General features: G+C 42.6%; 2 long non-coding RNA genes across 2 annotated transcripts; one reads left to right on the top strand and one right to left on the bottom strand.

Annotated features, from left to right (window-relative positions):
• Positions 1-9,105: 9,105 nt before the first annotated feature.
• Positions 9,106-19,471, bottom strand: LOC128401697 (uncharacterized). The gene is made up of 3 exons (XR_008327509.1): positions 19,060-19,471; positions 18,140-18,756; positions 9,106-10,439 (listed from the first exon to the last, which is right to left on the bottom strand). It is a non-coding gene; the product is annotated as an uncharacterized LOC128401697 (long non-coding RNA).
• On the top strand, positions 16,726-26,249 carry LOC128401696 (uncharacterized). The gene is made up of 3 exons (XR_008327508.1): positions 16,726-16,907; positions 20,553-20,656; positions 26,058-26,249. It is a non-coding gene; the product is annotated as an uncharacterized LOC128401696 (long non-coding RNA).
• The last annotated feature ends 1,189 nt before the right edge of the window (positions 26,250-27,438 follow it).

The raw sequence follows: 27,438 nt of genomic DNA, 5'->3' as shown, positions 1-27,438 counted from the left end.
ACCACATTAATGTCCCTCTTCCCCTGAGGCAACAGTACCAAAGAGGATCCCACCTTCCTGATGAAGGTGCAGGCTAACAGAGCAAGCTGCTGGGGTCTGAAGGCCTTGCTGGTGCCAACTGGCAGATACACCCTGGAAGCAGCTGAATACACTAATCCTTTCTCAAAAGATGCAAATTGCTAAGTTGATTCCTAATGCCAAGTTGACTGATTCCTCCAAACCAAAGAATTTAATATAGCACCAGTCCCCTGAGAAGGAAAAAATAGATTAAACCCCCCTCTTGAAAACTTTGGTAGTTGGGTTTTACATACTGTGTGCCTCGGGCTTGCTACTTGAATTTCACTTCAAAGATTCACTGCAAAGTATCTGCTAATTTCTTCCACCACCCCCTTTCCTATCTGCCTGGTTAGCCTTTAAAGGAGAAAATTTCATTAACAAAAACCATGGATATAAAATATGAAATCAGAGATCAGCTCCTGCAGTGCCAGAGCCAAACACTACTAAAAAGGATTAGTTTCTTTCACTGTCGAGAAATTTCTCATGGAAGACCTTGGCTGCCCTTTCGATATTAAAACTTCCCAACAAGTATTACACAGGAGTTTTAAATTAGAACACACTGTCATTGGGACAGTTATAAACTGTTAAATATGTCCTTTTTGCAGGCTGGTCTCCAGCAAAATGCAAGCCCACCATGTTGTGTGATCTGAAGTCATAGGGATATCAGTGGACGTTTGTGGGCAGAACCATTCACTAACCTTGCTGAGGGTGATAGGCTCTTAGATTTACGTAGGGTTGTGCTGAAATCCGTCCTCCAAAGTCCCTCCAGTTTTCTTCCTCTTCAGAAAAGGTTTTCATTTTTCTTCCTCATATTCAGGGCATGCCAGATTTTCTTTAGAATTCTTTAGACTGTCTTTAGAATTCCAGTCAGTATGGGGTTTTGAGCTTACCTTGCTGTTACACAGTTGCCAAGGCTGTTTTGTGTATTCCCTGATGTCCCAGCAAGCATTTCTCCTGCACACTTAAGTTTCCCTGGCTACCCATACTTCTGGAACTGAGAAAGCTCCTCAGAAAGCTAAGCAATATCACCTCAACATATATTGAGGAAAATAAAGTATAAAGTAATAAAGTGTGTATGAGTGCCTGTAGGATGTTACAATGGCTGTAAAACAATGTTCATCCACCTTGTGACCCCTGATGTAGCTGGACCAAAAGTCCCATCATCCTCAGCCAGCTTAGCCAATGGTCAAGGATCATGGGAGTTGTAGTTCACCATCTGGGGACCCTTGGTTGAAGAGTACTGCTATAAAACATGGATTAGATAAATTCATGGAGCATGGGTCCTGCAATGTGTATATGCCACAATTATTACTAAAATAACTTCCATGCTCAGAAACTGGATATCTTCAACCTATGAGTCTGGTTTGTGGCGGTCCTTTATCAGGCACGTTGGCGCATTTAGCTGAAAATGGAAATAGGAGCAGAACTTGCCAACGCTCGCTTATTCGTACCACGTCTGGAATGGAACTCAACCCAACGAATAAGATCAGCATTTTCCATCGTTGTTGCTTTCAGCCCACAAACAGTGCATAACTGATTACATTCCCCTCCCTGATTTGAGTTGTGTTTCCTTTGCACCGAAACGAATGGGGTGGAATGATGTAATGACAATGTCGGTGACGTAATTAACTACATAAATTATGCAGCGAATGAACTGCAGTGGAATGGAAACAGTACTGCTAACAAAGTTTGCAGGGTGGAAGAGAAAACAATGCCTTCTTACAACCCTTAGGCCCTTATTTGCTCTTGTGACATCTGCCTCTCTCCAACTTTACGCCTCCTCTAGATGCTGACAACCAATAGACCAACTTAATGCCAAGGTGTCTCACCCACCATCTCTCCTTCCCATCGTCTCTGTTCTTTCTCTTTGTAATTGTCTACAAAGGCAGAAACTCCAGACTCACAAACAGAGCAAAACATACCCTACTCCGTTGCAAACCCCTCTATTTAATTTCCCCTCCTTCTTTGTTTGTTTTTGAGCGATTTTTCTGACAACAATAATCCCCTTTTAAATGCTGGTTCCGCCAGTCACATAATGGACCTTCCCTTCTGTTATTTGACCGGCAGAGCTGGTAATGAGTGTTTAATTATAGTTTATACAGCCCACTTTGGTCTGAGTGGGAAAGGCTGCTTTGTTACAGTCAATGAAGTATTTAAAGCTACGTCCAAGGTAGGGACGGGTTTATTAAACACTTGGGTAAGCAATAATAAACTAACATTGATCGAGCAACTTGATAGCTTTCTTTTATGTGCTCGAGGAAGCGGGGGGGGGGGGTCAGATCCAGGTAGAAGAATTTAAAGTAACTTGGCACAGGGAAAAGAATGTGTTCACATGGCTGCTTCAGGAGGCAACATTGTTTGATGTAACCCAATCTTCCACTTGTATAAAAAGAAAGTTGCTTTGCCACCATCACCACCAATGGGCAGGCTGGTGGGATCCTTTGTAAAAGGGGAGAGGACAGATTCATGGAGAATAAGGCTATTAACAGCCACTATGCTTCTGAGTGCCAGCTGCTCCTGTGCTCAGGTCCAGGTCCATCTGGGTGGCCACTGTGAGAACAGGATGCTGGACTAGATGGGCCATTGGCCTGGCACAGCAGAACTCTTCTTGTGTTCTTATGAGGAGGAAGACAGTTCCTTCTCCAAGTCACTACACCAACCGTCGGTACCCTGCTGTCCTCCAGTAATTTTGGACTGGTGGGCAATGGGAATTGTGTTCCAAAACATCTGGAGGGCTCCAGGATGTTGGTAGTCTACTGTAGTCCTTGAATATGAATTATGTCTCAAATGTTTGATATACTTTTACATTGTTAATTTAAACTGAACTGATGATGTTAAGAAATGGCAGGCTTTAAAAAACAAAAACTTGCTGTGTTTCAGTTGAGTTCTCGCAAACTGATGCAGACGTATTGCTGTCAGCGGTTACATGTTACACTGCAATGCTATATCGCTGCATCTTGGGGAAATGGAATTTGCACCGCATGCTTGCTGCAGGAACCTTGGATAAATTTTCTATTGTCCGCTATCATTTATATCTAATATGAAGCATTCTGCACAGCTCATCTTTAATCCCCATGCTTGTTAAGGAGCTTAAGGAGTAAAAATCAGTTGATTTCAGGGTATTTTGGAGTTCAAGGTCAATATGATTATGTCCTCTTTCTCCTTCTCTCTCTCCCCCCCCCCTCTCTTTATTTAAAGGCACGGTCTCATCAGTTTCCAAAGTTCAATTTCTTTTTTGGTCCCCTAATTAAAAGCTGTCCAAGAGTATATCAGGAGGCTTTTATATGTGAGATCAACCCCTTGCCCTGGGACCAATTATAGAAAAATAGCTTTACACATTTTACTGTTTGAATATCTGATGTTCATACATGCTGTCATGTTTTATGGTGAAGGCATGATAAGAAGCATACCATTATCAGCCCAGGACACAACAGCATTCTCACAGCATTAAAGCCCAGAATGGAAACATCAGATATTATTATTATATATTTATTTAAACCCCAACTTTCCCCCCCTGACAGGTACTCAAGGCGGCTTACATACAAAATAGGAATAGCTAAAAATAGGGGGGGAGGAGGCAATAATTGAAAAACAATTAATCATTAATAGAAAAATACAATAAAAAAAAAATCACAGCACCAACCCTTTCCTTAAAAACAGTCAGTTCCCAAAAGCCTGTTGGAACAAAAAAGTCTTCGTATTTTCGATGGAAGGACAAGAAGGAGGGAGCCAGTATAATTTCCCTATGAAGGGAGTTCCAAAGTCTGAGAGCAGCTGCCAAGAAAGTTCTCTCCTGCATCGCTACCAAGTGTCCTGAGATGGTGGCAGGACCAAGAGAAGGATAACAGACAGCCCACAAACAGTTGGGGTGGACCAGCTTGAGAACAGTTGGGGTGGACCAGGTTTTGGGGTTGGTCCCCTTATAGCAAAAGCTGCAACTGAGGATCCCTAATTGATCACTGGTAGGGGCTGCTATGATCCTTCAGCCCCTGAGCTGGGCATCTGGATAGGAAGAGCTGCCCTCTGAGATTCCTTATGGGGATTACCCATGGAATGGGTCAGGAGGGGCCCTACCCCACCTGTTTCCCTGTAAAGACCCAACCCAATGCCTCTTCCTCCCCTTGCATTGGTGAGCCCATGTCAACTTGCCCCCAGACCCATTATACCTGTAAGCATTCCATCAAGCCATTATGAATGTCCACCTGTTGTTCCACAGTCACCTGTTGTGACTGTTGCTAGTCACTGATGAATGTACTCAGTCTGGCCTGCACAGTTCCATCTTTGTGTGTAATCTTTGGGTGTTGAATCACCTAACTGTCATGTGTCTGCACATTCCACCAGATCACCTTGTTAACTTTTCCCCAAGGCCCATTTATCTGGGCAGGGTCTGTCTGTGGCCCTTCTTCCACAGTTGCCTCTCAAGGAGCTCCAACCAGAAAATTAACATTTGAAGGTACTTTGAAAGCAAAGCATTTAGTTTGGCAACAGCTGTTGGACAGAGGTGAATTCATCTCCTCTTACCAAACTCATTGTCCCCGAGTTGTATGACAAGCACACATTGAGGTCCCAAAGATGCAATCTGAGATGTCACCAAGGGCATGAAGCTGTCCCACATCATGGCCCTCTGTCCCAACCAGGAAATGTGCATTTTGTCACCCAGATGGAGGTGGGTTCTCCTATCAGATGGTGCAGCATGCTGATGAGCCCAGTTTGCCATTCTGTGCCCGCAAATCCTGTAGTCAGGACCTGTAAGAGTTCAACAAAGAGAGGTAAAGCTAGGGGTTTGGTGTGGGTGAAAATATGCTCTATAGCATGCCACGTCCCCATGCATGATGACCTTAGTACTTAAAGATTCAGGGGAGGGAGAGAAACCGTGTCCTCCCTAAAAGAGGGCACGTGTTGTGGTGAGACCTGGAGACTGACCTCCTGATTGTGGGTGGGTATATTGGACAGCCACAACACTTGATTGGTAGGTCCCTCATTGCTGGGTTTAATCTGGCCAATGGGGTGCAGTCTAAATGGACCAAGGGACCTATGCACATGACCCAGAGCTTCCCCTTTTGGCTTGTGCATCGGAACACCCGCCCACCTCTTCCTACTTTTAGGGCATTTTGTGATTGACCTTGCTATGCCATCATGTGTCATCTGTTGTTGGGACAGGGGCACGGCAAGAATTTTCCCCACTTGGCTGATTGGCTGTTGCCATTTGGGTTTCACCTGCCGCGTAGCAAATCATCACAACTTGTAAGGTTGCAGATAGACACTGGTTCAGGTGACAGGGACGGGAGAACGGTCTCGCCATCCCTATGTGAGGGGTATTCCATTAAAGGAATCCAGGGGCTCAACTTGGTTTGGTCAGCCCCCAAGAGGGGGTTGTGCCCATGCCTGAGTCCAGGGGAGTATCTCGGGAGTGAACAGGGTCTGTTCCTGGGCTTTTCACCTACCTCAGGTGTTCACCCTTGGCTGACCTATGCTGGTGCCCTGGGTCAGTGCTACCTGCAAGGGTGCAGGGAGCTAGTCAAACCAGAGCCTATGCAACCACTCACTTTTCCGTAATCAATAAAGTTGTGGCCTAAATTCTGCCAAAAACCAAAACTAAAATTTGAGTCAAATGTGTGTTTATTTAGGGGGGAGGTCTGGGTCTGAACACGCAAAGGAAAAGTGGCCCATTCTCCTTAGTTACAGCAATCTGGGCTAAAGAGCAAAAATTAAGAGTCTTAAATGGTCATTCCTAATTATTCTATTAGTATCATCCAAATCTTTATTTCTCTTGCTGTATCATTATTTATACTAATATTGTTACGATTACAAATGATGAAGCACTAGCCAAACTCAAAAGAACATGGAAAATATAGAACATGATCACCCCAAAGGTTAAACCCTTTTTGGTCTGATTTAACGAGAGCTAAGCATGTGCTTAATTCTCTCCCCTTTCAATCAAGGCTACTTAAAATTACTTTAACTTTAGCTGAATAGTTGTGTCCCTGCTTAGCACATGTCCTTAGATAAAAAAAATCATGCATTTCTAACTCTCTGCTGTGCTTGAGGAGAGTTTAAAAATACATTTTACGTGATATTCAAAATGCCATTTCATTCTATATTTCTGTTACTATCCCAAAGGAATTGACTTAATCATGGCGGATGTTTGTTTGGGGTGTATGTGCAGGAAAGCATGTGCCAATGAAAGAAAAGTAGACAAAGAAAAATAGGAGACTTGAGATAATTTTAACTATGGGGATGGATTGGTATATTTATGTAGAGTATTTTTAGCAGTTCATAATAATCATCCCAGTTCTGCATGTTGCATGTTGCAAATTACAGAAATGTAATAGAAAGCCACTCCCGACATACGGAGGGGGGGGGGTTGCGGGCTCATGCCCCATTCACACCCTCGCGGGGCTGGCTGCAGCCCTGCTGGACTTGGGGAATCCCGGGGTCATTAGTATTCATCATTCACCGCGCCAGCCAACCGGCTGGCGGCGGAGGCGGTACTTGTAAGGGGCATTTAAGGTCGGGGCAGCCCATGCTCGCCCCTATCTTTTCTTTCAGCAGCTGCGGTTTCCCACCCTCCCGCCCTTTAGGTTCTCATTTGGACTTTGCTATGGGCTTCGGCTGGTCACCGCAAGGGGCCTGGTAGGAGTTTTTCCTTGTGGCTAATTGGCTATATTTTGGAAGCCACTTGGTTTTTTCTCCTACCTCGTAGCAAAACGTCACAACACCTTGGTTTTGGCGGTTAGGCATTGGCAGGGGTATTATTATGCAAATGAGATGGGGGGAGGAGCGCCATCACCTCCCCCAAATGTTGAAGGGTGGTTCATTAAAGGACTCCTGGGGGCGTCGCCTCGTCCGAAACCTATGGAGGCTAGGGCCTAAAGCGCGCTCCCGAGCGGTAACCCCTCGGGGAGCGCCTAGGGATGTGCATCTCGGGGGCTCCCCCTGTTGGTGCTTAACCCTTCCCGGTTATACCGGTTAGTCTGATAGGGCCAATGCCTAAAGCCAATACCGCTCTTACCTGTAATCAATAAAGTTGTGGCCATTTTTCGCCCATTAACCTAAATTCTGGTGTCCTGTGTCTTTATTTATTCCATCTGTGGGAGGGGGCGGGAATCGCCACGCAACTACCATCCCCTCTAATAGCGATCTTTGGTCGCTGAGTTCCTTCCAGTTTGGAAGCAAAATGCGGCTAACCAGAGCAATGCAGGAACAGCGATTTTCACTGCATTGAAACAGACGGGGATGTAATGTATGCATTATGAATTAACTATCTGGCAAATGTCCCCTTTAAAATAAACAGGTATGGAGAGCTGACTCAGAGATGTGGCCTGGCAGGATCACTTGGTGACTGCTTTATGCAGACTCCCAGGCCTCTTCAGAAATAAAATTTGTTAACCATTCACTCCAGACCCTCCAAGTGTCCCTATTTCTTCAGGGACATCCCTGATTTAGAGAAGCCATTCTGGTCTCTGATTTGATCCTGGAATGTCCCACTTTTCCTTAGGATGTCCCTATTTTCATTGGAGAAATGTTGGGGGGTATGGAGTTATCCGACTCCCGAGCCGTCTGAAGGCAATCCTGTATAGGGAAGTTTTTTTAATGTTTAGTGTTTTATTATGTTTTTATATTTGCTGGAAGCTGGCCAGAGTGGCTGAGGCAACCCAGTAAGATGTGTGGAGTATAAATAGTAAAATTATCATTATGGAATGGGACGTCCTTCTTTTCATCGAAGAAATGAAGGCTTGTAGTAAGTTTCAACATAATCCACTGAATATAACATTCCAAATGCAGCCAAGGTTCCTGTCTCCATGGCAGGAAAAGTTAGGAGTCAAATGAGTGACTTGAATGTGTGTGTTAATAACCCAGCCCACTGCCAGCACTGGCCACACCCACTTTTATGTGCCCCCCACAAGCATTGCTGCATGCAGGCCAAGACAATTGCCCACCTCTAGACTAGGTTAACATGGAGCAACTCTTACAGGGTTAAGGTGAAGAATATCTGAGCATGAGCAGCTGCCAGAAAAGGGGAAATTAGAAATTCACTTGCAATCTTATTTTTATTTATGAACATATTACAGTGTTGGTGACTCAGACTCAAGGCTTGAAATACAGGTGGGGATTATGAACAGGCTAGATTTCTATTACAAGTCAGGTAGCTGCAAGTTTTACCAGTATTGCTAATTTGATCCACTTTTTTTATTCTCTGCCAGCCTACATATTCTCCCAGGAACCGAAGTCTGCATAGGTTGTTCTATCCCTGCTCTGTCTCCCAGTCTGTGAGGCAGAATAGGCCAGTCACCATCTCTCAGCCTAAAGTCACACAATGAGCTTCAGGAATGGATGAGGTTTTGAACCTAGGACTTCCCAGTCCTCTTTCAATACTTGAAAGCATTCCAGGTGTGCTCTAGTGGTGCAAACTTAACACAGAGCAGGTCTTTAATCAACTTACAATCAAGTTTAAAGACTTTTCAGATTTCATTAAATACCTGGGTAGAGAGGAAAATCCTAACCCGGTGCCAAAAGGATGTCAGTGTCCACACCAGGTGGACCTCACTGAGAACTAGGAGTGCAAGAAGGCAGCTGTTTCTGTCCATACCTGTATTAATCACATTCAGGGCTGTTTCCATTCCACACTTTCCACCAAATACTACATAATTTGTCTTGCTGCCCACTATTTAACTTGGATCAAGTAAGACCAAAACAAAGTAAAAACAATGTAATATCATTCATTCGCAGATTTAAAAGCAACAGCAATATGAATACCATATTTGCTTGGTTGATTGCTATTCCTGATCAAAGACAAACATGCAAACTGTAGCCATTTTAGCTTCCTTTCCCTTTCCATCAGGATTTCGTCCCTATCATGACAGCGCCGTCAGAAGCAGGATGTTGGGGATTGCAGGTGGGGAATAATAATCTTTGAGAAAGCTGTCTGTAATCTGAAGCCTTGGAGAACAGGTGAGATCCCTGCAGGCTGATGGTGGGCAAATGTTGTCCCCAGCCCAGCTTCATAAAGCGGGGAGAAGAGAACACAGGCAAACACCGTCTGGTCAGTTTATGTCAATATCAGGAAAGGTCCTAGAACACATAATTAAACTAAGTACATGATCACTTAGTAAAGGATGCTGTGATTACTAAGAGCCAGCATGGGTTCCTCAAAAAAAAAAGTCATGCCAGAGTAATCTTATTTATTTCCCTTTTTTATATATAATGTTACAAGCTTGGTGGCTCAGGGGGATGCTGTGGATGTAACATATCCGGATTTCGGTAAGGCCTTTGATAAAGTGGACTGCCTGGGAAGGTGATGGTTTCTCCTCCACTGGAGAGCTTTAAACAGAGGTTAGATGACCATCTGTCAGAAATTCTTCACCTGTGATTTCTGCATGGCAGGGGGTTGGACTAGATGACCCTTGGAATCCCTTGCAACTCTATAATTCAGTGATTCTATCAGAGTGCTGTTGCGCTCAGCTTTTGCTTGTAGACTTCCCACAGGTATCTGGTCGGCCACTGTGAGAACAAGATGTTAAGTGAAATGGACCATTGTTCCGATCCAGCAGGGCTTATGTTCACAGGCCAACAACCCGAAAAGACTCTCTCTGTTGTTGCTACACTATGCTTTGATTAAGTTCTAACTCTTAAACTGTAATTCTTTGATTATTGTGTTTTGTAATGTTAGCTGCTCTAAGGGGTTTCAGAAAAACAGGCTCATCATCATCATCATTGAAAGCAGAGGCATGATACTGTCATGGCAATGCACTTTTAAGCTGATCTCAGCAGGAGGGATTTCAGCACATGCTTAACCCTTCCAGTGACATTAAAGAGTCTTTGAAGTCCTTAAATCTGGCTGGGTCCTGCCCTAAGTCTCCCCTGTTGCATTTACAGGTCATTTCCATCATTCCAACAGTAGGAAAGTGAAGCCTTTTTTTTTGTTTGTTTTAAGGAGTTTATAAATTATGGAAAACAAGTTGACAGCTTGTCCTTATAAATATGAAGATTGCCTTCCGTACCCTCATGAATCTGAAAAGTCACTGCTTTAAAAAAAAGTGCAAAACTACTGATTCAGCAAACTGAATGAAACTAAGCATTCCCTGGGTAAGTTTTGCTGACCAGGGAATACTCCAGCAATTTAATTTTTTCTTTTTCTTTTTTGGTGGTCCAACATTTGCTGTGCTTTTTCCCCCTCTTCCAAATATTATTATGTTTACAGAAAGAGCCATCATTTCCCGCAGAAAGGTCCCATTATTGACAATATGAATATAACAGTGAAATATACTCCAATACCTGAATATGCTTAGAGAATCCAGTTACAGTCCCTGTGGAATGTTCCTTATTTGTTGCCAGCAAGGAAAGCTCTGGGGTGCTCCACATTTTCTGCTTATCCTTCCGACCTTACCGTGATAGAGAAAATGCACAGAAATTTCATCTGATGCCACCATTACTCCACAATTCAACACATAGCTCCTAAGGGCTCATTCCATGGTAGGAACAGAGGAAGCAGTCTTAGACAAAGTCAACCCATCTAGCTCAGCACTGACAACCCCAGATGGCAGCAGTTCTCTGGGGGTTCAGACAGGAATCTTGCCCAGTTCTACTTGGGGATTAAACTTTAGGCCTTCTGCATGCAGAGCAGGTGCTCGACCACAAAGCAAGGAAGCTTCTTCCCATCAAGGAACATAAGAAGAGCATGTTGGGTCAAACCAATGACCCATCTAGTCCAGCATCCTGTTCTCACAGATGTCAGTGAGAAAGCTGCAAAGCAGGATCTTTGTCAGCAACTGGCATCCAGAAGCACACTGCTCTGACTGTGGAGGCAGAACATAGCCTCCATTGTGGCTAGCAGCAATTTACAGATTTATTCTCTATGATTTTGTCTAATCCTTTCTTATAGCCTTTTAAATTTGGGGGCCATCACTGCCTCCTGCAGGAGTGCTCCACAGAATCACTATGTAGTGCATGAAGAAGTCCATTTTTATATGTCCTGAATCTTTTAACATTCTGCTTTATTGGACGTCCATGAGATCTAGTGTTGTGAGAGAGGGAGAAAAGCTTTTCTCGGTCCACTTTCTCCAAGCCATGCATAAATTTAGATGATCAGTGAGATGATAATTACTTGCTTTTTCCTTAAACTACAAAGTCCCCAAAATGCTGCAACTGTTCCTCATAGGGGAATCGCTCCATCCCTTTGATCAAGGCTTTGACCACCATTTCATCTCCCCGTTCCTTCTCAGAAGTCCTCCATTATTTTCACTCATTATACAGTGGATGTTGAACATATCCATCAGGTTTAGTGGCCACTGATAAGCCACATCCTCCATGAATTTACCGAATCCTTTAACTTCAAAAGATGTTTAATTTGAGGAATTTGAAGTGACCGTTCCCTGTTGCTGAGATTCCAGAGATGAGTGTCAGTTTGCCTCCAAAGGTAGAATGGAAATGGTAGGGTGTCAGGAGGCAACAATGGATAGTGGAAGTGGATAAGCGTTCTTCTGCCCCTCTCAATTTGCTTTTGAAACCCAATGCCTCATGGTAGGGCTGGCCTTGATTGTCCTCTCATTTTCCTCTCCCAATTCTTCTCCTCCAAAAGTGCCCTGTATTTGTTCTGATTGCAGAATCTTGAATATTCTGGTTGCAGAAATTATACTATCGGGTGGATCCCACCATGTGCAGTTCTCATATATAGAGGGAGTGAATGAAAGAACAAGGTGTTTGGGAAGTGTTTTTTTCCAAAACACAGACACCCCATCCTACTCTTGGGTATTTAATCACCCACCACTTTCAATTAAGTGCTTCCCACTGAAAGAGGGTGGGAAAGACTGTGAAGGAAATTGATTTCCTCCTAGCTAATGCATCTTTCCCAGTCTCTGGCCCACCCTTATAAGCTCCCCATTCCTTTCAGAAGGACACAGATTAGAAAGTCACTTGGTCAAGGGGCAGCAGAGGGCACTCCAGGCCAGAGCAGGTTAAGTTGTGGTCACTTTATCTCTTGTTGTTGACGCAAAGGCCCGAGGCCACGGCCTGAGGTTTTCCGGCAAAAAAAAAAAGTGTTTACAAGCAGGTCAAGGACTTGTTAGCAGATAACCATTAGCAAAACAACTTTGCTATTGACAAAAGCAGCAAAGAAAGGTATGTTTGCAGATGCAATCCTTCCTTTCTAGGACAATAAGGTTAAATCAAAATGGCATTTCTGAGGGTCTGCTTACAAGAGCTTCCTTTCCCCTGCTCCCCTTGAGCTTTTAAGAAGTTGTCCTGCCCTCTCTCTCTGTCTCAAAAAAAGAGCAAGCTACTATGCACTTGTGCACTAAACTTTTTAGAAACTTAGAACTAAATCAATTCTGGGATTTACTGCTGGTCAGACAGTAGCCAGGGCTTGTTAATGTCTCTTAGCTTTAGACTCTGCTTTCTAATTAGAAAGATGCCCCCCTCCTTCCTTTCCCAACCCATAGCTCATGAAAACGTTTGGCTCTGAGTGAACCTCACCTGGTGTTAGCTTTCATGATTGCCTTCTGAGCACGCCTCCCCCCCCCAGCCCAAAATCCAGAGCAGGTTCATCAAAAGGTTCCCTGAAAAGTTCAGGAGTCGTTCAAGCAAGCCCGAGCCAATTTATGGTTTTGTACGCCAGCAGCTGGGATTCAAAACCAGGGCAAGCTCACCAGACCAAATGAGGCTTTGCCTTCAAATGACACATCTGTTCAAAAGCCAACTAGCCTGGAATTTGCAAAAATGTACTGGGTTTTACACAGGCTTTTTTCCTAGCAAAGGAATTGTTTTGATCTGCCCATCTATCCATCGATCTATTCATCTGTCTCATTCCTTCTAACTAGGACAGGCCAACCCAATTTCACACTCCTGAATGCAAATCCCAGTCAGACTGTGCACTCCTCTGAATTTTTCAATGTACTCTTCATGTGCAAAAAACGCACACAAAATGTATACTTTCTGTGAACAACAAACACAACAGGCGTACTTTGCTGGCAAATGCATTGAAAAAGATTGAAAAGTATGCAATACATATGCATTTATGTATGTATGTATGTATGTATGTATGAGTGCAAGGAGATTGAACAATCTATGACAGAGTGCCAGCAAGACTGAAACGGGATGAAATTAACAGCTTTGCCCATCCTTACTGCTAATATTCCATGCAGAGACTTTTCTCACCCCAAAAACTATTGCTAAGCATCCCCCCTATTTTAAATGAAGGAAAGGCTCTGTTTTGCTTATAAAATAACTACTAGCAGCCTTGTAAACAATGCTGATCAGGAATTGGGAGCGGGAGCAGTGCAGTTTAGAAAGGTGCAATCTGCCATCTTGATTCAAAATGGTGTCCACTGGTAACCAAACACAGAAGAAAACCTATTCCTTGATCTCAGGAACAATTACACAAAAAATAGTTGTGATATTGTAAGAGGTGTCTAAATGCATGCAGTTTTGAATACTTCAGTCCACCATTTTGAATCAGATTGTATCCAAACGCTGCTCCTTGATCACAGGAACCAGCATACAAAATCTGATTAACATTGGTGCAGGTTTGATAGGTTCAGTCTGCCATCCTAATTCAAAATAGTGCCCAATACTTCCTCCCCGATCTCAGGAAACATCACATCAAATTGGGTGAAGACATCTTCAAAGGTCTCCAGATGCATAGAAGAGACAAACAGCTTCCTAAAATACCTAGTAGAACTGTGGAATTGCAGATTTGGAAGTGATCCCAAAGGTCATTTATTCCACCCCTTGCAATCAGAAATCATAGCTAAATAATCCCCAACAGATGGCCATCTGAGTTCTGCTTAAAAGCCTCCAATGAAGGAAAATCCACTACATCCCAAGGTAGTCTATCCCACTGTCAAACAGCTCTTGCCATCAGAAAATTCTTACTAATATTTAGTCAGAATTTCCTTTTGTATAATTTGAATCCATTGTTTGGGTCCTCTCCTTTGGAGAAACACAAAATGAGCTTGCTCCATCTTTCATATGACAACCCTTCAGAAATTTGAAGATGGCTATCATATCACTTCTCAGTCTTCTCTTCTCCAGGATAAACATACCCAACTCTTTCAACCATTCCACATAAGGCTTGGTTTCCAGACCTTCAATCATCTTGGTTGTCCTCCTCTGCATATGTTCCAGCTTGTCAATATCCTTCTTAACTTGTGTCCCGTTCTGGACATTATACTTCTCTTGATGCTGTCTGGAATTGTGTTAGTTAATTTGTTATTCAGTTTTTGCTGTTGCATAACACTGTCAACTCATGGTGGTGGTGGTGGTTTGAATATTTTATTAGTTGAATATAAGAACAACATATAATCAAATACAAGCAATCAAATACAGTTCCCCCCCCCCCAACAGCCCCAACTACGTCCAGGTAATTACATTAGTAATATAATCAAATAAAAAATTATTTCTACAATTGCTGGTTTTAAAAAACATCATTCCACATGGCTCCCATGTGTCTTAGTTGGTTTAAATGCATGTTCTTTCTTTGATGCATATGTGTCAACTCATGTTAAGCTTGTGGTCTACTAAGACCTCTGGATCCTTTTCACATGTACTGCTGTCAAACCAGGTGTTCCCCATCCTACATTTGTTTATCTGATTAGTCCTGCCTAAGTACAGAACCTTACATTTGCCCTTTGTGGAATTCATTTTGTTAGTTGCTAGATGGAATGAAATGAAAAAGCCCTTCTCCACCAATTTGGAATGCAAGAAGGTGACTTTGCTAATGACGCTGGGGGAAAATATTGTTATCCTACAATATATTACCAAGAGTTCAAAATATACTTTGCCAACTGCAGTGTTTGGAATTGCACATTGTGGGTTGTATGGTGCCTTACTGCTCATGTGTCAGTATTTACCCACATTTTTCTGTTACTGCTGGAATATCTAACACTATCGCAAATCCAATATCCATCCATCTTTTCCTCCTAATTCTTCCCCCTTCCCCCAGTGTATGGACCTATAAAAACAGAGTTGTGCTCAATAAACTCTTCCTATTAAAGATGACAGGTTTTTTTTGTTTTTTTAAACACACTTGATTTTTTTTGTTAAAAAAATGACTGTGATTCCGCGAGAAGTGGAAGAAGTTCCTCCAAGTTCCTTTCCAAGCTGTTAAAGATTAGCTTGATGTAGATAAGCCTATTCCCCAAACTCATTATCTGTCTTCAAAATGCACCTTAAGGACTACTTAATAAAGTCAAGGTTATGTGAAGAGTATTTCAGTGAAAACCAGTGAATGACTGTTAATAAATCTGCATTACAGATTGGAGATTTTGTCTCTGTCTTTCATCCCAGCGATAGATGATCCCTCTGTTCTCTCCCTCCCTCCCTTTCTTTCCTTCTTTTTTTTCCTTCTTCAATAAACACGTGTTGCTACTTTGCTAAGGTCACCAGTTTGAATCAGAGGCAGCTGCAGGAAAATAGGAAGAGCATTTTCCAGCATGTTTACAATTACCGTGTTCAATGCATTGCAAAAATATTTCCACCACTCCCTGGAAGAAGACTACAGAGGGTGGTGAGGTTGGCCATTTGCTGTGGCCTCAAGTCCAATAAGGGGAGCATAGCCCTACCAGCACCATCATTTCTTCTTTTGCTCAAAAAGTTCAAGAAGATTTAAAGGTAGGGAAAACAGAATCTTCCCTTTGGCTATACATATACTCTCTTTCCAATTGGGAGAGGTCAACAAGGCTGCATTCACACAGCAGATTTATTCCGTTTCTCTGATCTTTCCCAAACTGTTAATTTACACATTATATTTGAGCTTTCAGAATCCACTTCCAAAATTCTAGTGGAACGTTGGCACTTATTTCCATGTTAATTGTTTCGGGGGGGGATCTGTTTGGAACCCCAGGAAAGCACCCAAGTAAAGTCATGAAATTTGGGTAGTATACCAGGTACAGTATACAGTTTTCATGGGGGAATGGTAGAGGAACAGAAGCATGCATGTGCGGAAAGGGGACAGAGCAGCAGCATTGTTTAATGATGTTTGCTGTGTCACTTTTTCAATCTGAGGGCCACATGCCAATGGTGGTTGGGGCCAGAGGAGAAAGAGGGCAATTTTACTGTTGCATTGTAGGCTAGTTTCTACACTCACACATACACACACACACACACACACACACACAGGCGCCTCTCTATCTGCCAACCAGACAAGCAAGAGCCACTATCAAGCAAGGGTTCAAGGACACACACACCAAAGACAGGCAAAAATAGGGTGAGTAGTTCTGAGAGCCATATAGAGAGTCTTTCAGGGCCAGATTCAGCTCCTGGGTTTGAGATTCCCCCTGTACACTTTATAGGATAAAACCAGAACCTTGAATTAAGTATATTTCCTTTCCCTGAGATCCTGGTGAGCTGTGCAGTTAAGAAACCGAGGTTAAGGGGAAGAAGAACAGAACAGATAGAATAAAGGACGGTGTGATATGAAAGTCCAGGCATCATTGCACGAAATGGCATTCCCATACACTTGTCAGGGCTCAGAAGTTTTATTACCAAGGAATTTCACTTCTGCCTCTTATTCTTAACACACTGCCCAGCTCTGGGCCTGAGAGGATTTGCTGATCTAATATAGATAGCGATTTTGTAGGTTTGTTGAGATTTATATAGACAGCACCTTGGGATCAGGAATTACATTTTAAAATGTAATAAAATGCTCCTTGGCATTTTTTTTTCTAAAAAAAAAAACTTACAAATACCCGTACTTAAAAAAGTAAACATCAAATAATCTCTGATATCTTTCAAGAAAATGTTGACATAGCTCAAGGAGCTTCATCCAGATCCCCGAGTCGTTTGCTAGAGTCAACTTAATAAACTCATTTTCTTCATCCTGCCATGAAGTTTGCTATCCCTGGGAAGATGGAAAGGTAAACCGAAGATTGTTTTCTTTTATACATGTATTTATTTATGTGTAGATCGATATACAGGTAGAATTTTTTTTTACATGTACTGTATGTATGTATGTTTGTTTGTACAGTATGTAAATATATATATTTCTTCCACACAATTCACCAAATCCTCAGCCATGGTGGGGCTACTTCACTACAGCAAATGGGCACTTTGCCTGCAAATGTGGTGTGCAAATTTCGGAGAAGGACTGTAGCTCAGTGGTAGAACATGTGCTTTACATGCAGAAGGTCTCAGGTTCATTCCCCAGGTAGACCCCTGACTGAAACTCTGAAGAATAGCTGTTAGTGAGTGTCAACAATACTGAACATATATGGATCAATGATCTGACTATTAGGCAGCTTTCCGTGTTCCTGTGGATTATTATTATCCTCCATATCATTACTAATATAGTGTACCTCTTCAGAATGGGTCATCTCCTTGTCCTCCACCATCTTCTGCAACTCTAGAACTGGTGCCCTCCAACTGTCTTAGACTACATCTCCCATTAGCCCCAAAATTCCTTCAGAACTCTTCAGATGACTTGCCTGAGAGCCAAAGTAAATGAGGTGAAGGAGGAGGCTCCTGATTTTTGCTTTTCAGTAAAATACACCTTTGGGGGTGGGGGCAGACTGCAAAGTCTGAGCTTGCCTCAAGCTGGGGTGAAGAATTGTTAACTGGAAAAGTTCACATCCTGAACTCGCCCAATGTCTCCATCACTAGTCAACATCTACTTTGCCTTGAACTTTTTCCTTTAGGCAAAATTCAAGGCCAGCTCTAGTATAAGAGAATTCCAAGTTTTGACCTATGAATGGAAAAAGTGATTGTTGTCTTCCAGCCATAAGCCCCGGAAACCTAGTAATAATAGCAGCAACTGTTGCTTTCGTAAGATGAGTGGATAAATAGGTGGATTGATATGCTGCTATTATTATTATTATTATTATTATTATTATTTCTTACCTCCCATTCACTGAAAGGTCCCAGGGTGGATAACAGCAATGTAAAAGTACAACATTAAAGTAAAAACTACTTAAATAAGATGCCAGACGCAGCGCTGTGGGGAAAGAATGCCCTCTCCCAGGCCATTATACCCCAAACTTTTGAGGGTGATGGAACTACCAGGAGGGTTTCCTAAACATAGCTATGGTTGTATAATCTATATACCACCCCTCATTAAAAAAAATCACAGGATTTTTAATTTTAATTAATTTACCTTTTTTGCTGGTCTTATCACACTTCTATTTGTTCTGCTCTGACCTTCACCAGATGTCTCACCTGAGCAGGACTCTCCAAATCCGATTCAATGTAACTCTAAGCACAGTCTTCTCATTTTGTCTTCTCCAACAAACTTGCCAGAGCAACACTGGTTTTCTTGCTTCTGCCTGTCATGAAAGCATTGAATCCAGACCAGCAAGGCAGGGGGAGCGAGGAAGCGTTATAGAGAGCCCTCTTTGCATAGCAACTTTGCACGCTACCCAGGTCCAGGTGACAGCAGATAGGTTCCACTCATCAATAGTATATGAACAGCTAATTAATCATTAACCGAGGCTTTAATAAATGGTTACTCACTTGTTTGCCAATGTGGAACAAAGAACCAGTTGCGTGTGGGATGATCACATGACATTCTACAAAGGCAACTTCAGATGAAGACGATGCTGATGATGTGCAGGCTACTTTTCAGTAGGGAAGTTGATCATTCTATGCGTCCCCTGAATGATGAGGGTGATTTGGGGAAGACTCCCATATTCTCAATTCAGATCATGCCATTAACAAAGTGTCTAGACCAGAGAATCTTAAAAGCAGTTATTTTGCCTCTGATTTTCCAAAAAGCTAAAAACACAACAAGGGATGAGTGTCAATTTTTTTTGTTTCTGTTAACTTCTCATTTTTCCAGCCTTAAGTTCAGTTCTTCATATTTCAGTGACAGAGTTTTTTTAAGTCTCTCTGTAAATTCATCTGCATTTTAGTTTGAATTTTACCTAACATGCACATTTTTGCAAAGCAATCCCCCCTTTTGTATGTTATTTTCACTAACATATGCATTTTTATGGGCACTTTACCATCGTATAGGCATGCATATAGACACTTTACCATAGTATAGGAATACATTTTACCGGGCTGGAAAATTATTACCTGGCATTGCAAAATTCAGAGAAATGCAAACTTCAACAGATGACTTTTTTGTTCTTGTTGTTCTCCTAGTGTTTCAGAAAGTGTGGTTTGGGCAGGTTCTCTTTTAAATATGAACTGAATCAAATATATCCCCCATCCCTACACACAACCTTCCCACCCTTTCCCTTTTCCCACCTTGAGAAATGAAAACCATATTGACTCAGGAAACACCCAGAGCTTGAGAGGGGAGGGGTGTAGATGAGAGGGAGGTGATGGAGAAACAGGGGAGGGGATATTTTGCTTTGGCTAACAAGTCTAGCTTTTAATCACAATAAATTATTTCCCCGGTGCACTCCCATCATAGTCATTTGTGGAAGGAATGAACAGAGTAGTTCCTTCATGTGAGTTGCAATTCTCTTCCAAGTTTTGGATGAGATAGCAAGGCATAAGTGGTGGTAAACAAAGCAAAACGGGAAGAAAATTATTGTTGTTGTCTTACCCACCCTTCACCATAAGGTCTCAAGCCAGATTGCAACAATTTAAAAACAGCAGATAGCCATTGCACTACAGAAGGCACAGTTTATTGCATGGCCAGCAACCTGCTTATGCATTCTCTTGCACAACAACTGCCTGCTGGTGGAAAACTTTTTACCAGGAGAACAGGAATGCTGAAAGTAATTTAGGATAGCCTTGAGGACTAGACACTTGCTGGATATCCAGCATGCCCTCTGTTCTGCAGCAATTCCCAGACTCGGCCCATAAACTCACATCACGGCCTCTGGCTATAAACTGTCCTGATATACTTTGCTTCATAGTTTTGCAAAATAATAATAATAAAAGGTTCATGGAAATGAAACTAGAGCTCTCCTGCTCAAGAGCCAATTTGCCAGGATGGCCTGGGAATCCCCTTGGAAAGGCGGGGGGTTTGAAAGATTTTATGCTTGCTCACTCCAATTCCACTGACTTAAAGGATTAAAGAGTTGAAGAAAAGAAGAAGCAGGAAACTGAAGTTGACATGAATGCCGCACAACTGTTGAAGTGTATACTCTCCTCCCTCTAGCTTTCCCCTTTTCTTTCCCAGTTAATGAATAACTCTGGATGTTGTAACTTATCTTGCTTGTACTTGGGGGGAAATGGACTTGGGCAGTATCCCTTAATTGGTGTCTTAAGCATGTCAGACATATCTGTCTTATCACAAAGCTAGTAAAAAAAAAATGAAGAGCAGGGCTCCCCCAGATGTAGGGGTGGACTGCTTTGACTTGAGATTAAATACTTTGTAGAGATCAGGCCATGCTCTCTCTCCCTCACACACACACACACACACACACACACACACACACACACTTTCCATTTATTCTGGGAAAGTTTGCCCCTACCAAGCAATGCAGAGAAACACATCACTTTTCTTCCAAACAGAAAAAAGAATGGATGCTAATTATTCTACTGAGCTTGAGTTCTAAGTGCAGCCTAGGAAACCCTCTTGGCATTGGCCAGCTGACAGCTGTTTTTCTTAGGGCCTGCCAGAAGGGGTCGCTGCGGTGCACAGATTTCAAAGCTAGATACGTGAAGGGGAAGAGGAAGATGCTTTGGAAACAGAACTAAAGGAGAGAGATATTTGGTAAGCTTCCCACCTCCCCTTCTTTAGAAATGTGATGTTTGGCTAAAGTCTAAGCGGAAGTCCTTCCATTGTTGCCACAGCCTTTTTGTGAGTCTAATCCCTCACGCAGGACATTCGATCCTCAAGCCCATGCTATTACCCCACAGTGTATTATGGATGGCAAGCTAGCTCGGGGATTAGAAACACATAAAATGCTCAGAAAAACATTTGTTGAGATTTCCCATGCAGACTGATGCAGATGGACAGTTAGATTCCACTGCTGGAATTCAAAGCCGTCCATTGCCACAGTGTGCAGCAATGACTACGGGGAACAGAGGTGTTTGCAAAAGTAACATTTTCACAATAATAATGGCCTCTTCCATTAATTAACTCTTTCAAGGGTGTGCATCAAACTAAGTTATCATCAGAGTAGACCCACTCAAATCAATACACTTCAATTCATTGTGCCCATTAATTTCAATGGGTTTACTCTGGGTAGGTCTAGCAGATATAACCCACTGGATCCCCTTCAGGTGGGTAAGGCTGCTTCTACACATTGCTCCTGGGGGCCTGCAAACAGGCAAAGGATATACTTTATTCAAGAGCTTATTGAAGTCAATGAGCAAAGACCTGGGGTTTGAGAGTTGAAATCAAACCCCAGTTCTTTGCTCACACATTTCTCTCCTGCCTCTATCCCTAAAGGTACTGTACAGTTTCTTCAGAGCCTTCTCTTGCCTCAGACTTCTGTCATCTCTGCCTTTCCCCTCAAATTTCTTATATATCCCTTTTGCATCTCAATTCATTGTCTACACGGTACCCTTCCTTCTGCACCCAAATTTCTGGACTCCTTGTCCCTCAGATCCCCTACTTTCTGAGAGCTTTTCCTGTCCTTGGCCTACTCCTGTTCCTGTGGCCTCTGTGATTTTGTTAAATCCCAGCCAAACCAACAAGTTTTCCTTCCTATGATAATCCTGGACTGTAAACATTCCAGAAAACTTACTGCCTTTCCTGTGGAGCTGGAAAGCTTGTGAACTCTTATGCCACCCCACCAGATCAGCCAATCTGAGGATTCATTGCCACAATAGTGCAGATTTCCTGTTGAGGGCATTTCTGTTTAGGCATGGGGCTTGTCCATTCCTGTAGGTCTTTGTCATGCTTCTTTAGGATCTTGCTTCCTTGTTTGTTCTAGCAGTAATCAAAAGAGGAATCACCCTTTCCTCTACTCAGGTGAGTAATATACATGTGATCCACATTTCTCATTGATGAAAATGCTTCCATTCACTTGCCTTAGAACAACTTATAATACACATTTTACAGATGAGGAACTGAATCTGGGAGGTGATGCTGAGCTAAGATGTGAAGCCAAATATTCGGGGCAGATCCACACCATCCATTTAAGGCTCATCCAAAGCACATTAAAAGCATATTACTTTCTCCAAAGAATCCTAGGAACTGTAGATTGTTAAAGGTACTGTGAATTGCTGTTCTGTGAGGGGGGAACTACAGTTCCCAGAATTCTTTGGAGAAGTCATGTGCTTTAAATATGTGTCGGATGGGCTTTCAGTGTATGAGCTGGATCTGCCCATGGTCACCAGCCACACATATGATCCTTATATACCATTTCTCTTGTTTTTATTTCTATGTATAACTACATATACACAAAGTCTGCTTGTTTTAGAGCTCAGCCTCCCCTAAATAAAGAAAAAAAAAATCAAAAATTTTCTGAGAAACCTTTTGAGATCTCTCATTTACTCACCCCATTCCAAAGGAAAGGCCACGTTGCAGAGTTTTCTCAGAATATATCACACTATTTTTGTAATGGCCCCCATCTCCCCCCTGCCACATATGTCCTCCAAAAAAAGCTAAGTCTTAGAGATTGCAGATGATGCACAATTGTTGTCAGGCATTAGTAGCAAAAAAAGAAAACCTGGCAGGGGGTAGGAACTGTGTTCTAGCCACAGTTGAGGAAACTATTGGAGAAACTTCTTGAGAATTTATCCTGTCCCGGGAGAAATTTGATGAAATGCTCCCCCTGCTCACCATTTCTCTGCCTTCAAATAGGATGGAGAGTTTTGACCGGGCCATTTGCACACAGCTCTTGTTTATTTGCACACATTATGAATCACTTTTTCGAATGAGCCTTAATCTTCTCCATTAGTTCCATCAAGGAAAAGCATCATCCTTCTCAAAAGAGGCATTACACAAAAACGAGAAGCCTGTCAGCCCGACAATAAGCACATTTATTCAAAAGTCGGTCCCTCTCCTTTCAATGGACTTTTCTGGTAAAATGTGCTTAGGTTGGCAGTCTATCCTTGCAATTCACTTTGCGCAGCATGGAATTTGACTCCAACCATTTGTGCAGAAAAGGCAATGAGGCAGGACTAATCTTACCAACTAAGATAGTTACCGTCCCGTAAAAACTAAGATCTCAAAGAGGGAGATAAGTTGGCTCTCCAATTAATCTGGCCACCAAGGGTGTTTCATTGAGAAGTAATTTTTTAAAAACTTCCTTACATTTGGTAGATCATTTAGTACATTCAGAATAAGCTTCAGATTCCCAGTCAGAAGCCATCTCAAAGCCTTCATAGAGGTGGATTTGTGTCATAATTATACCATAGCTTTGAAAGAACTATACCATATTGAAGAGAAGATGACTAAGATTCAATATTGGACAGACATGAATGAATGATTTCATGCAAACTACTAAACAGAGTCAACATTTAGAAATCAACATGCCAGAAAATATTTAATCCCACGGTGTTTAATAAATATGTGATAATCAGGCAGGGAAATACACTTCATTGAACCCCACCCATCATGATATTTCCCTCTAAACCATGATGGGAAATGGTGCAGAGTAGCTTTTGTCTCACTACATCAGGAACATAGGAAGCTGCCTTATATTGAGTTAGACCATTGGCTAATCTAGCTCAGTACAGTGGTACCTCGGGTTACATACGCTTCAGGTTACAGACTCCCCTAACCCAGAAATAGTACCTCGGGTTAAGAACTTTGCTTCAGGATGAGAACAGAAATTGTGGTCCTGCGGTGCGGCAGCAGCATGAGGCTCCATTAGCTAATTCGACTGTAAGCACAGTGTTGTCTGTTCAGATTGGCGGTGTGTCTATGGGCTTCCAGGCAGGAGATTTTCCCAGCCCTGCACCAGAAATTGAACCTTGGGCCTTCTCCATGCAAGGCCAATGCTCTAACACTGAGCTACACTCCTGTGCACTTCGCCACACCATTTCTTGCTTTTCTAGGTTTGGTCTTCAAAGTGGGGAACATGAGAATCATGTGAAAACCTGGGGCCTAAGGTGTAAAAGATAGCATTTTCTCTTCTCGCCTCACCTTGACAGCTAAAGCAAAATAGACATAGGGTGGGGGAAGGCTGTGAAGTGGGTAAAATTGCCTCTTCCCCAATGCACCATAAAGCTAGCTGCATCACTGGGCAAAGGTGCTCTATACAGTGGTACCTTGGGTTACAGACACTTCAGGTTACAGACGCTTCAGGTTAAAGACTCTGCTAACCCAGAAATAGTACCTCGGGTTAAGAACTTTGCTTCAGGATGAGAACAGAAATCGTGCTCCGGTGGCATGGCGGCAGCAGAAGGCCCCATTAGCTAAAGTGGTGCTTCAGGTTAAGAACAGTTTCAGGTTAGAATGGACCTCCAGAACGAATTAAGTACTTAACCCGAGGTACCACTATATTGCCTAGGTCAGGGGTCAGCAAACTTTTTCAGAGACGCATTTTAAATAAAAGGACACATTCTACTCATGTAAAAACACACTGATTCCCGGACCGTCCACGGGCCGGATTTAGAAGGCGATTGGGCCGGATCCGGCCCCCGGGCCTTAGTTTGCCTACCCATGGACTAGGTTGACTGGCAGTGGCTCTCCTGAATTTCAGACAGGGTTCTCTCGCAACCCCACCTGGAGATGTCGGGGACCGAACCAGGGGAAAAGTTATAGCTGGTGTTATATTTCCCATTACGGAAGCACGGTAGAACACAGAGCATCGTTTTATTCAGAGCAGTTGAGGAGCTGAATCACAAACTGAAGCAGAGAATGCACAGAGCGACTCACAAACACACTGGAATATTCATACACAGAGAGATTCATGGTGAATCTTGGGGTCTGTGCACACTCCTCATATAAACAGCTCTTGGACATTTGTCATTTGGGGCAAGCTTGGATGCCCTCCTAATATTCTTTCTGCAGAAGTAGGGTGTTTCATTTGGGAAGATATTCTTCTGTTCTCCCTGAATATTGACTGATATCCAATGTATATGTTATTTTTATAATATAAATAATATCATGCTCAGCATACCACACTTGCTGACCATCATACAATTTTTTTACAATCAGGAGAAAGGCTGTTTGTGCATTTTTATCGATATCCAAAATTGTGCCAAGCATCATGATATTGCTGGAATGAAGACCCTTTCTCCCTTTCCTCCCCCACTCTGTGTGTGTGTGTGTGTGTGTGTGTGTGTGTGTGTGTGTGTGAAGGCTTCTTTTAATAGCTCTGAATTGTGGGCAAAGCATAAATATGGCTTTTCTGTGGCTAGGACTATCACCCATCTTATTTATGACTGACCTGGTTGGGTACCGGTGACCTTGGGGAGTTTAATTGAGGCTGGGATTATATGACACAGCTTGAAGCCACCTGAATTTAAAGGGTGCGACACATATGCTCTCATTTCGATTCTCCTGTGTGAATGGCACCACTGTTCTTATCTCTTGGAATAATGTCTAAATATGTAAGCCATATGACAGTAAAATGGCCTCCCAGTGCCACTGGAATCCTGCTGCCTTCCCCAGCAATTTCCCCCTTTCTTATATCATTTTTTTACAGCCAACTCTTAACTTTTTTATGAATGTGATTTTGGCAAAGAATTGAGCTTCTAAAATATAGGTGGGGGGGAAGGAGGGGGGAGATACATGGACACAATGTACTTAGCTCTCTGTATTGAGATTGTATTTAACATCCCTTTAATTAAATTGTTAACATGCCTGATGAATGTCCCTTCCTTTCACCCTGCCCATTTCACTGAAAAGTAATAAATTCTTAAAGTCACTTAATGCAACTGAATATTTTTTTGTGTTGGGGGGTGAGATTGAGAAAGCAGGGAAAGCTCATAAGAAGAAAGGGTAGAATAAAGCAGAATGGCTGAGATATCAGCTAGCCAGTGTGATATTTTCTCACTGGTGGCTGTCCCAAGATAGATATAAACAGCTCTACTTAAGCTTGCCTGAATTTGCAGGATAAAAAGAGAACACCATTGCTGTTGTTTTGTTTTATGACACAGACAATTGCCACTAGACACTGAACAGATGATCTTCAACTTATATCATTTACATTCTCAGTTGATCTTCTTCTAACCAGAGTCCTCAATGGGCTTATATATTTTTTCCCTTGCAGCCAAAACCAGCACCAGAAATCAGTGGAGTCAAGGAACTGCAAGGCCCATAACCATTAAGAGCCTTAACTACCGAAGCTGATCATCACCATAAGAGATAGGGGATATATTTTGTGCAGTTCCCATATTAATGCAGACTTACTTAATTCACACTCCCCTCACAAAAAAGTGAATTAAAATGTTATCCTTTGAAATTTGCACTTCTCTAGAATTTGCAATGCAGTTCCGCAACCATTTTTCTTTTCTTTTCTGAAGTATGTATATTAGGAGAAAGTCTGGGTAAAAATGCATGTATTAGTGAAACTAGCAGGTTTCATTTTTAACAAAATGCAAACTGATGTCAAAGTATGGCCAACTGAATTTAAGATAGGAAAAAGGGAGAAACTTAGAAAAAACGAAACTGCCAGATTCATCCATCCCATTTACCATTTGGGTTCTTCCATGGTCCAGGCCATTTTCTTAAAAGGCTAGTTTGGGGGCTTCACCTAAACTGTTGGAGAATCTCAACCTAAATTGCCCTTAATTGCCCTTTGGAAAATAAGTGACAACGTGCCTTCCCCACCCCAATGTAACCACCAACAAGAAGTGAGGGGAACTGTATTTCCATATTGTTTAAGGAAGCAATCAGCTTGGGTTCTACTCATTCCAGATCCAGCTCTGCTGGAATATAGGAAGCTGCCTCTATACTTAGTCAGACCACAGGTCCATGTAGCTCACTGTTGTCAACAGTACATTGACGGGCAGCAGCTCTCCAGGGGTCTCTCCTTGCCCTACCTGGAGATGCTGAGAATTGAACCTGGGACCTTCTGCTTGCAAAGCATGGATTCTGCCACTGATGTCATTGGTTATGGCAAGGGTTGAGGGAGGACTTCAGAAACTGACACCTCAATATGCTCAAGGATCCTTGAAGAGGAGTCATCTCTTCTCCATATGGATTCAGTTGCCATTGTACTTTGTCTCTCCTGACCTATTTTCTGGGGGTGGGGGAAGCCCTCCTAAAAACACAAGAGAGCAGCTGGACATGTCTGGAACAGCAAGAGCCTGCTGGAGATGCAGTGAGTGCTGCAAGAGAAGTTCTAATTGTTGCCAAAGTGTTGTGATCAAAACAGCTTGTGGTGTGAGAGCCGCAGAAGAGGCTCTGGCTGCCAGCATCATTAGGACTAATCTTTAGGCCTGGTGAAAGGAGGTGACAACAGGGAACGGGCATGTCCTAAACCGAAGGGATGTTGGCAGTAGTGTAGTGCTGGGTTCAGAAGTGCCTGGTTCCTTCGTGATAGCCACAGCCACAGCCACACACCCTTACAGCCACACCCCTTTCAAAGAGTATACAACCTTCTGAGATTATAAAGGAATCTTATAATTATATATTAATAATAGTAAGGG

Source organism: Podarcis raffonei, chromosome 14, assembly GCF_027172205.1.
Source record: "Podarcis raffonei isolate rPodRaf1 chromosome 14, rPodRaf1.pri, whole genome shotgun sequence".
In the NCBI taxonomy this organism is placed as follows: Eukaryota; Metazoa; Chordata; class Lepidosauria; order Squamata; family Lacertidae; genus Podarcis; species Podarcis raffonei.
Note: the sequence above shows the minus strand (reverse complement) of the source record. Positions and strands in the feature narration are given on the sequence as shown.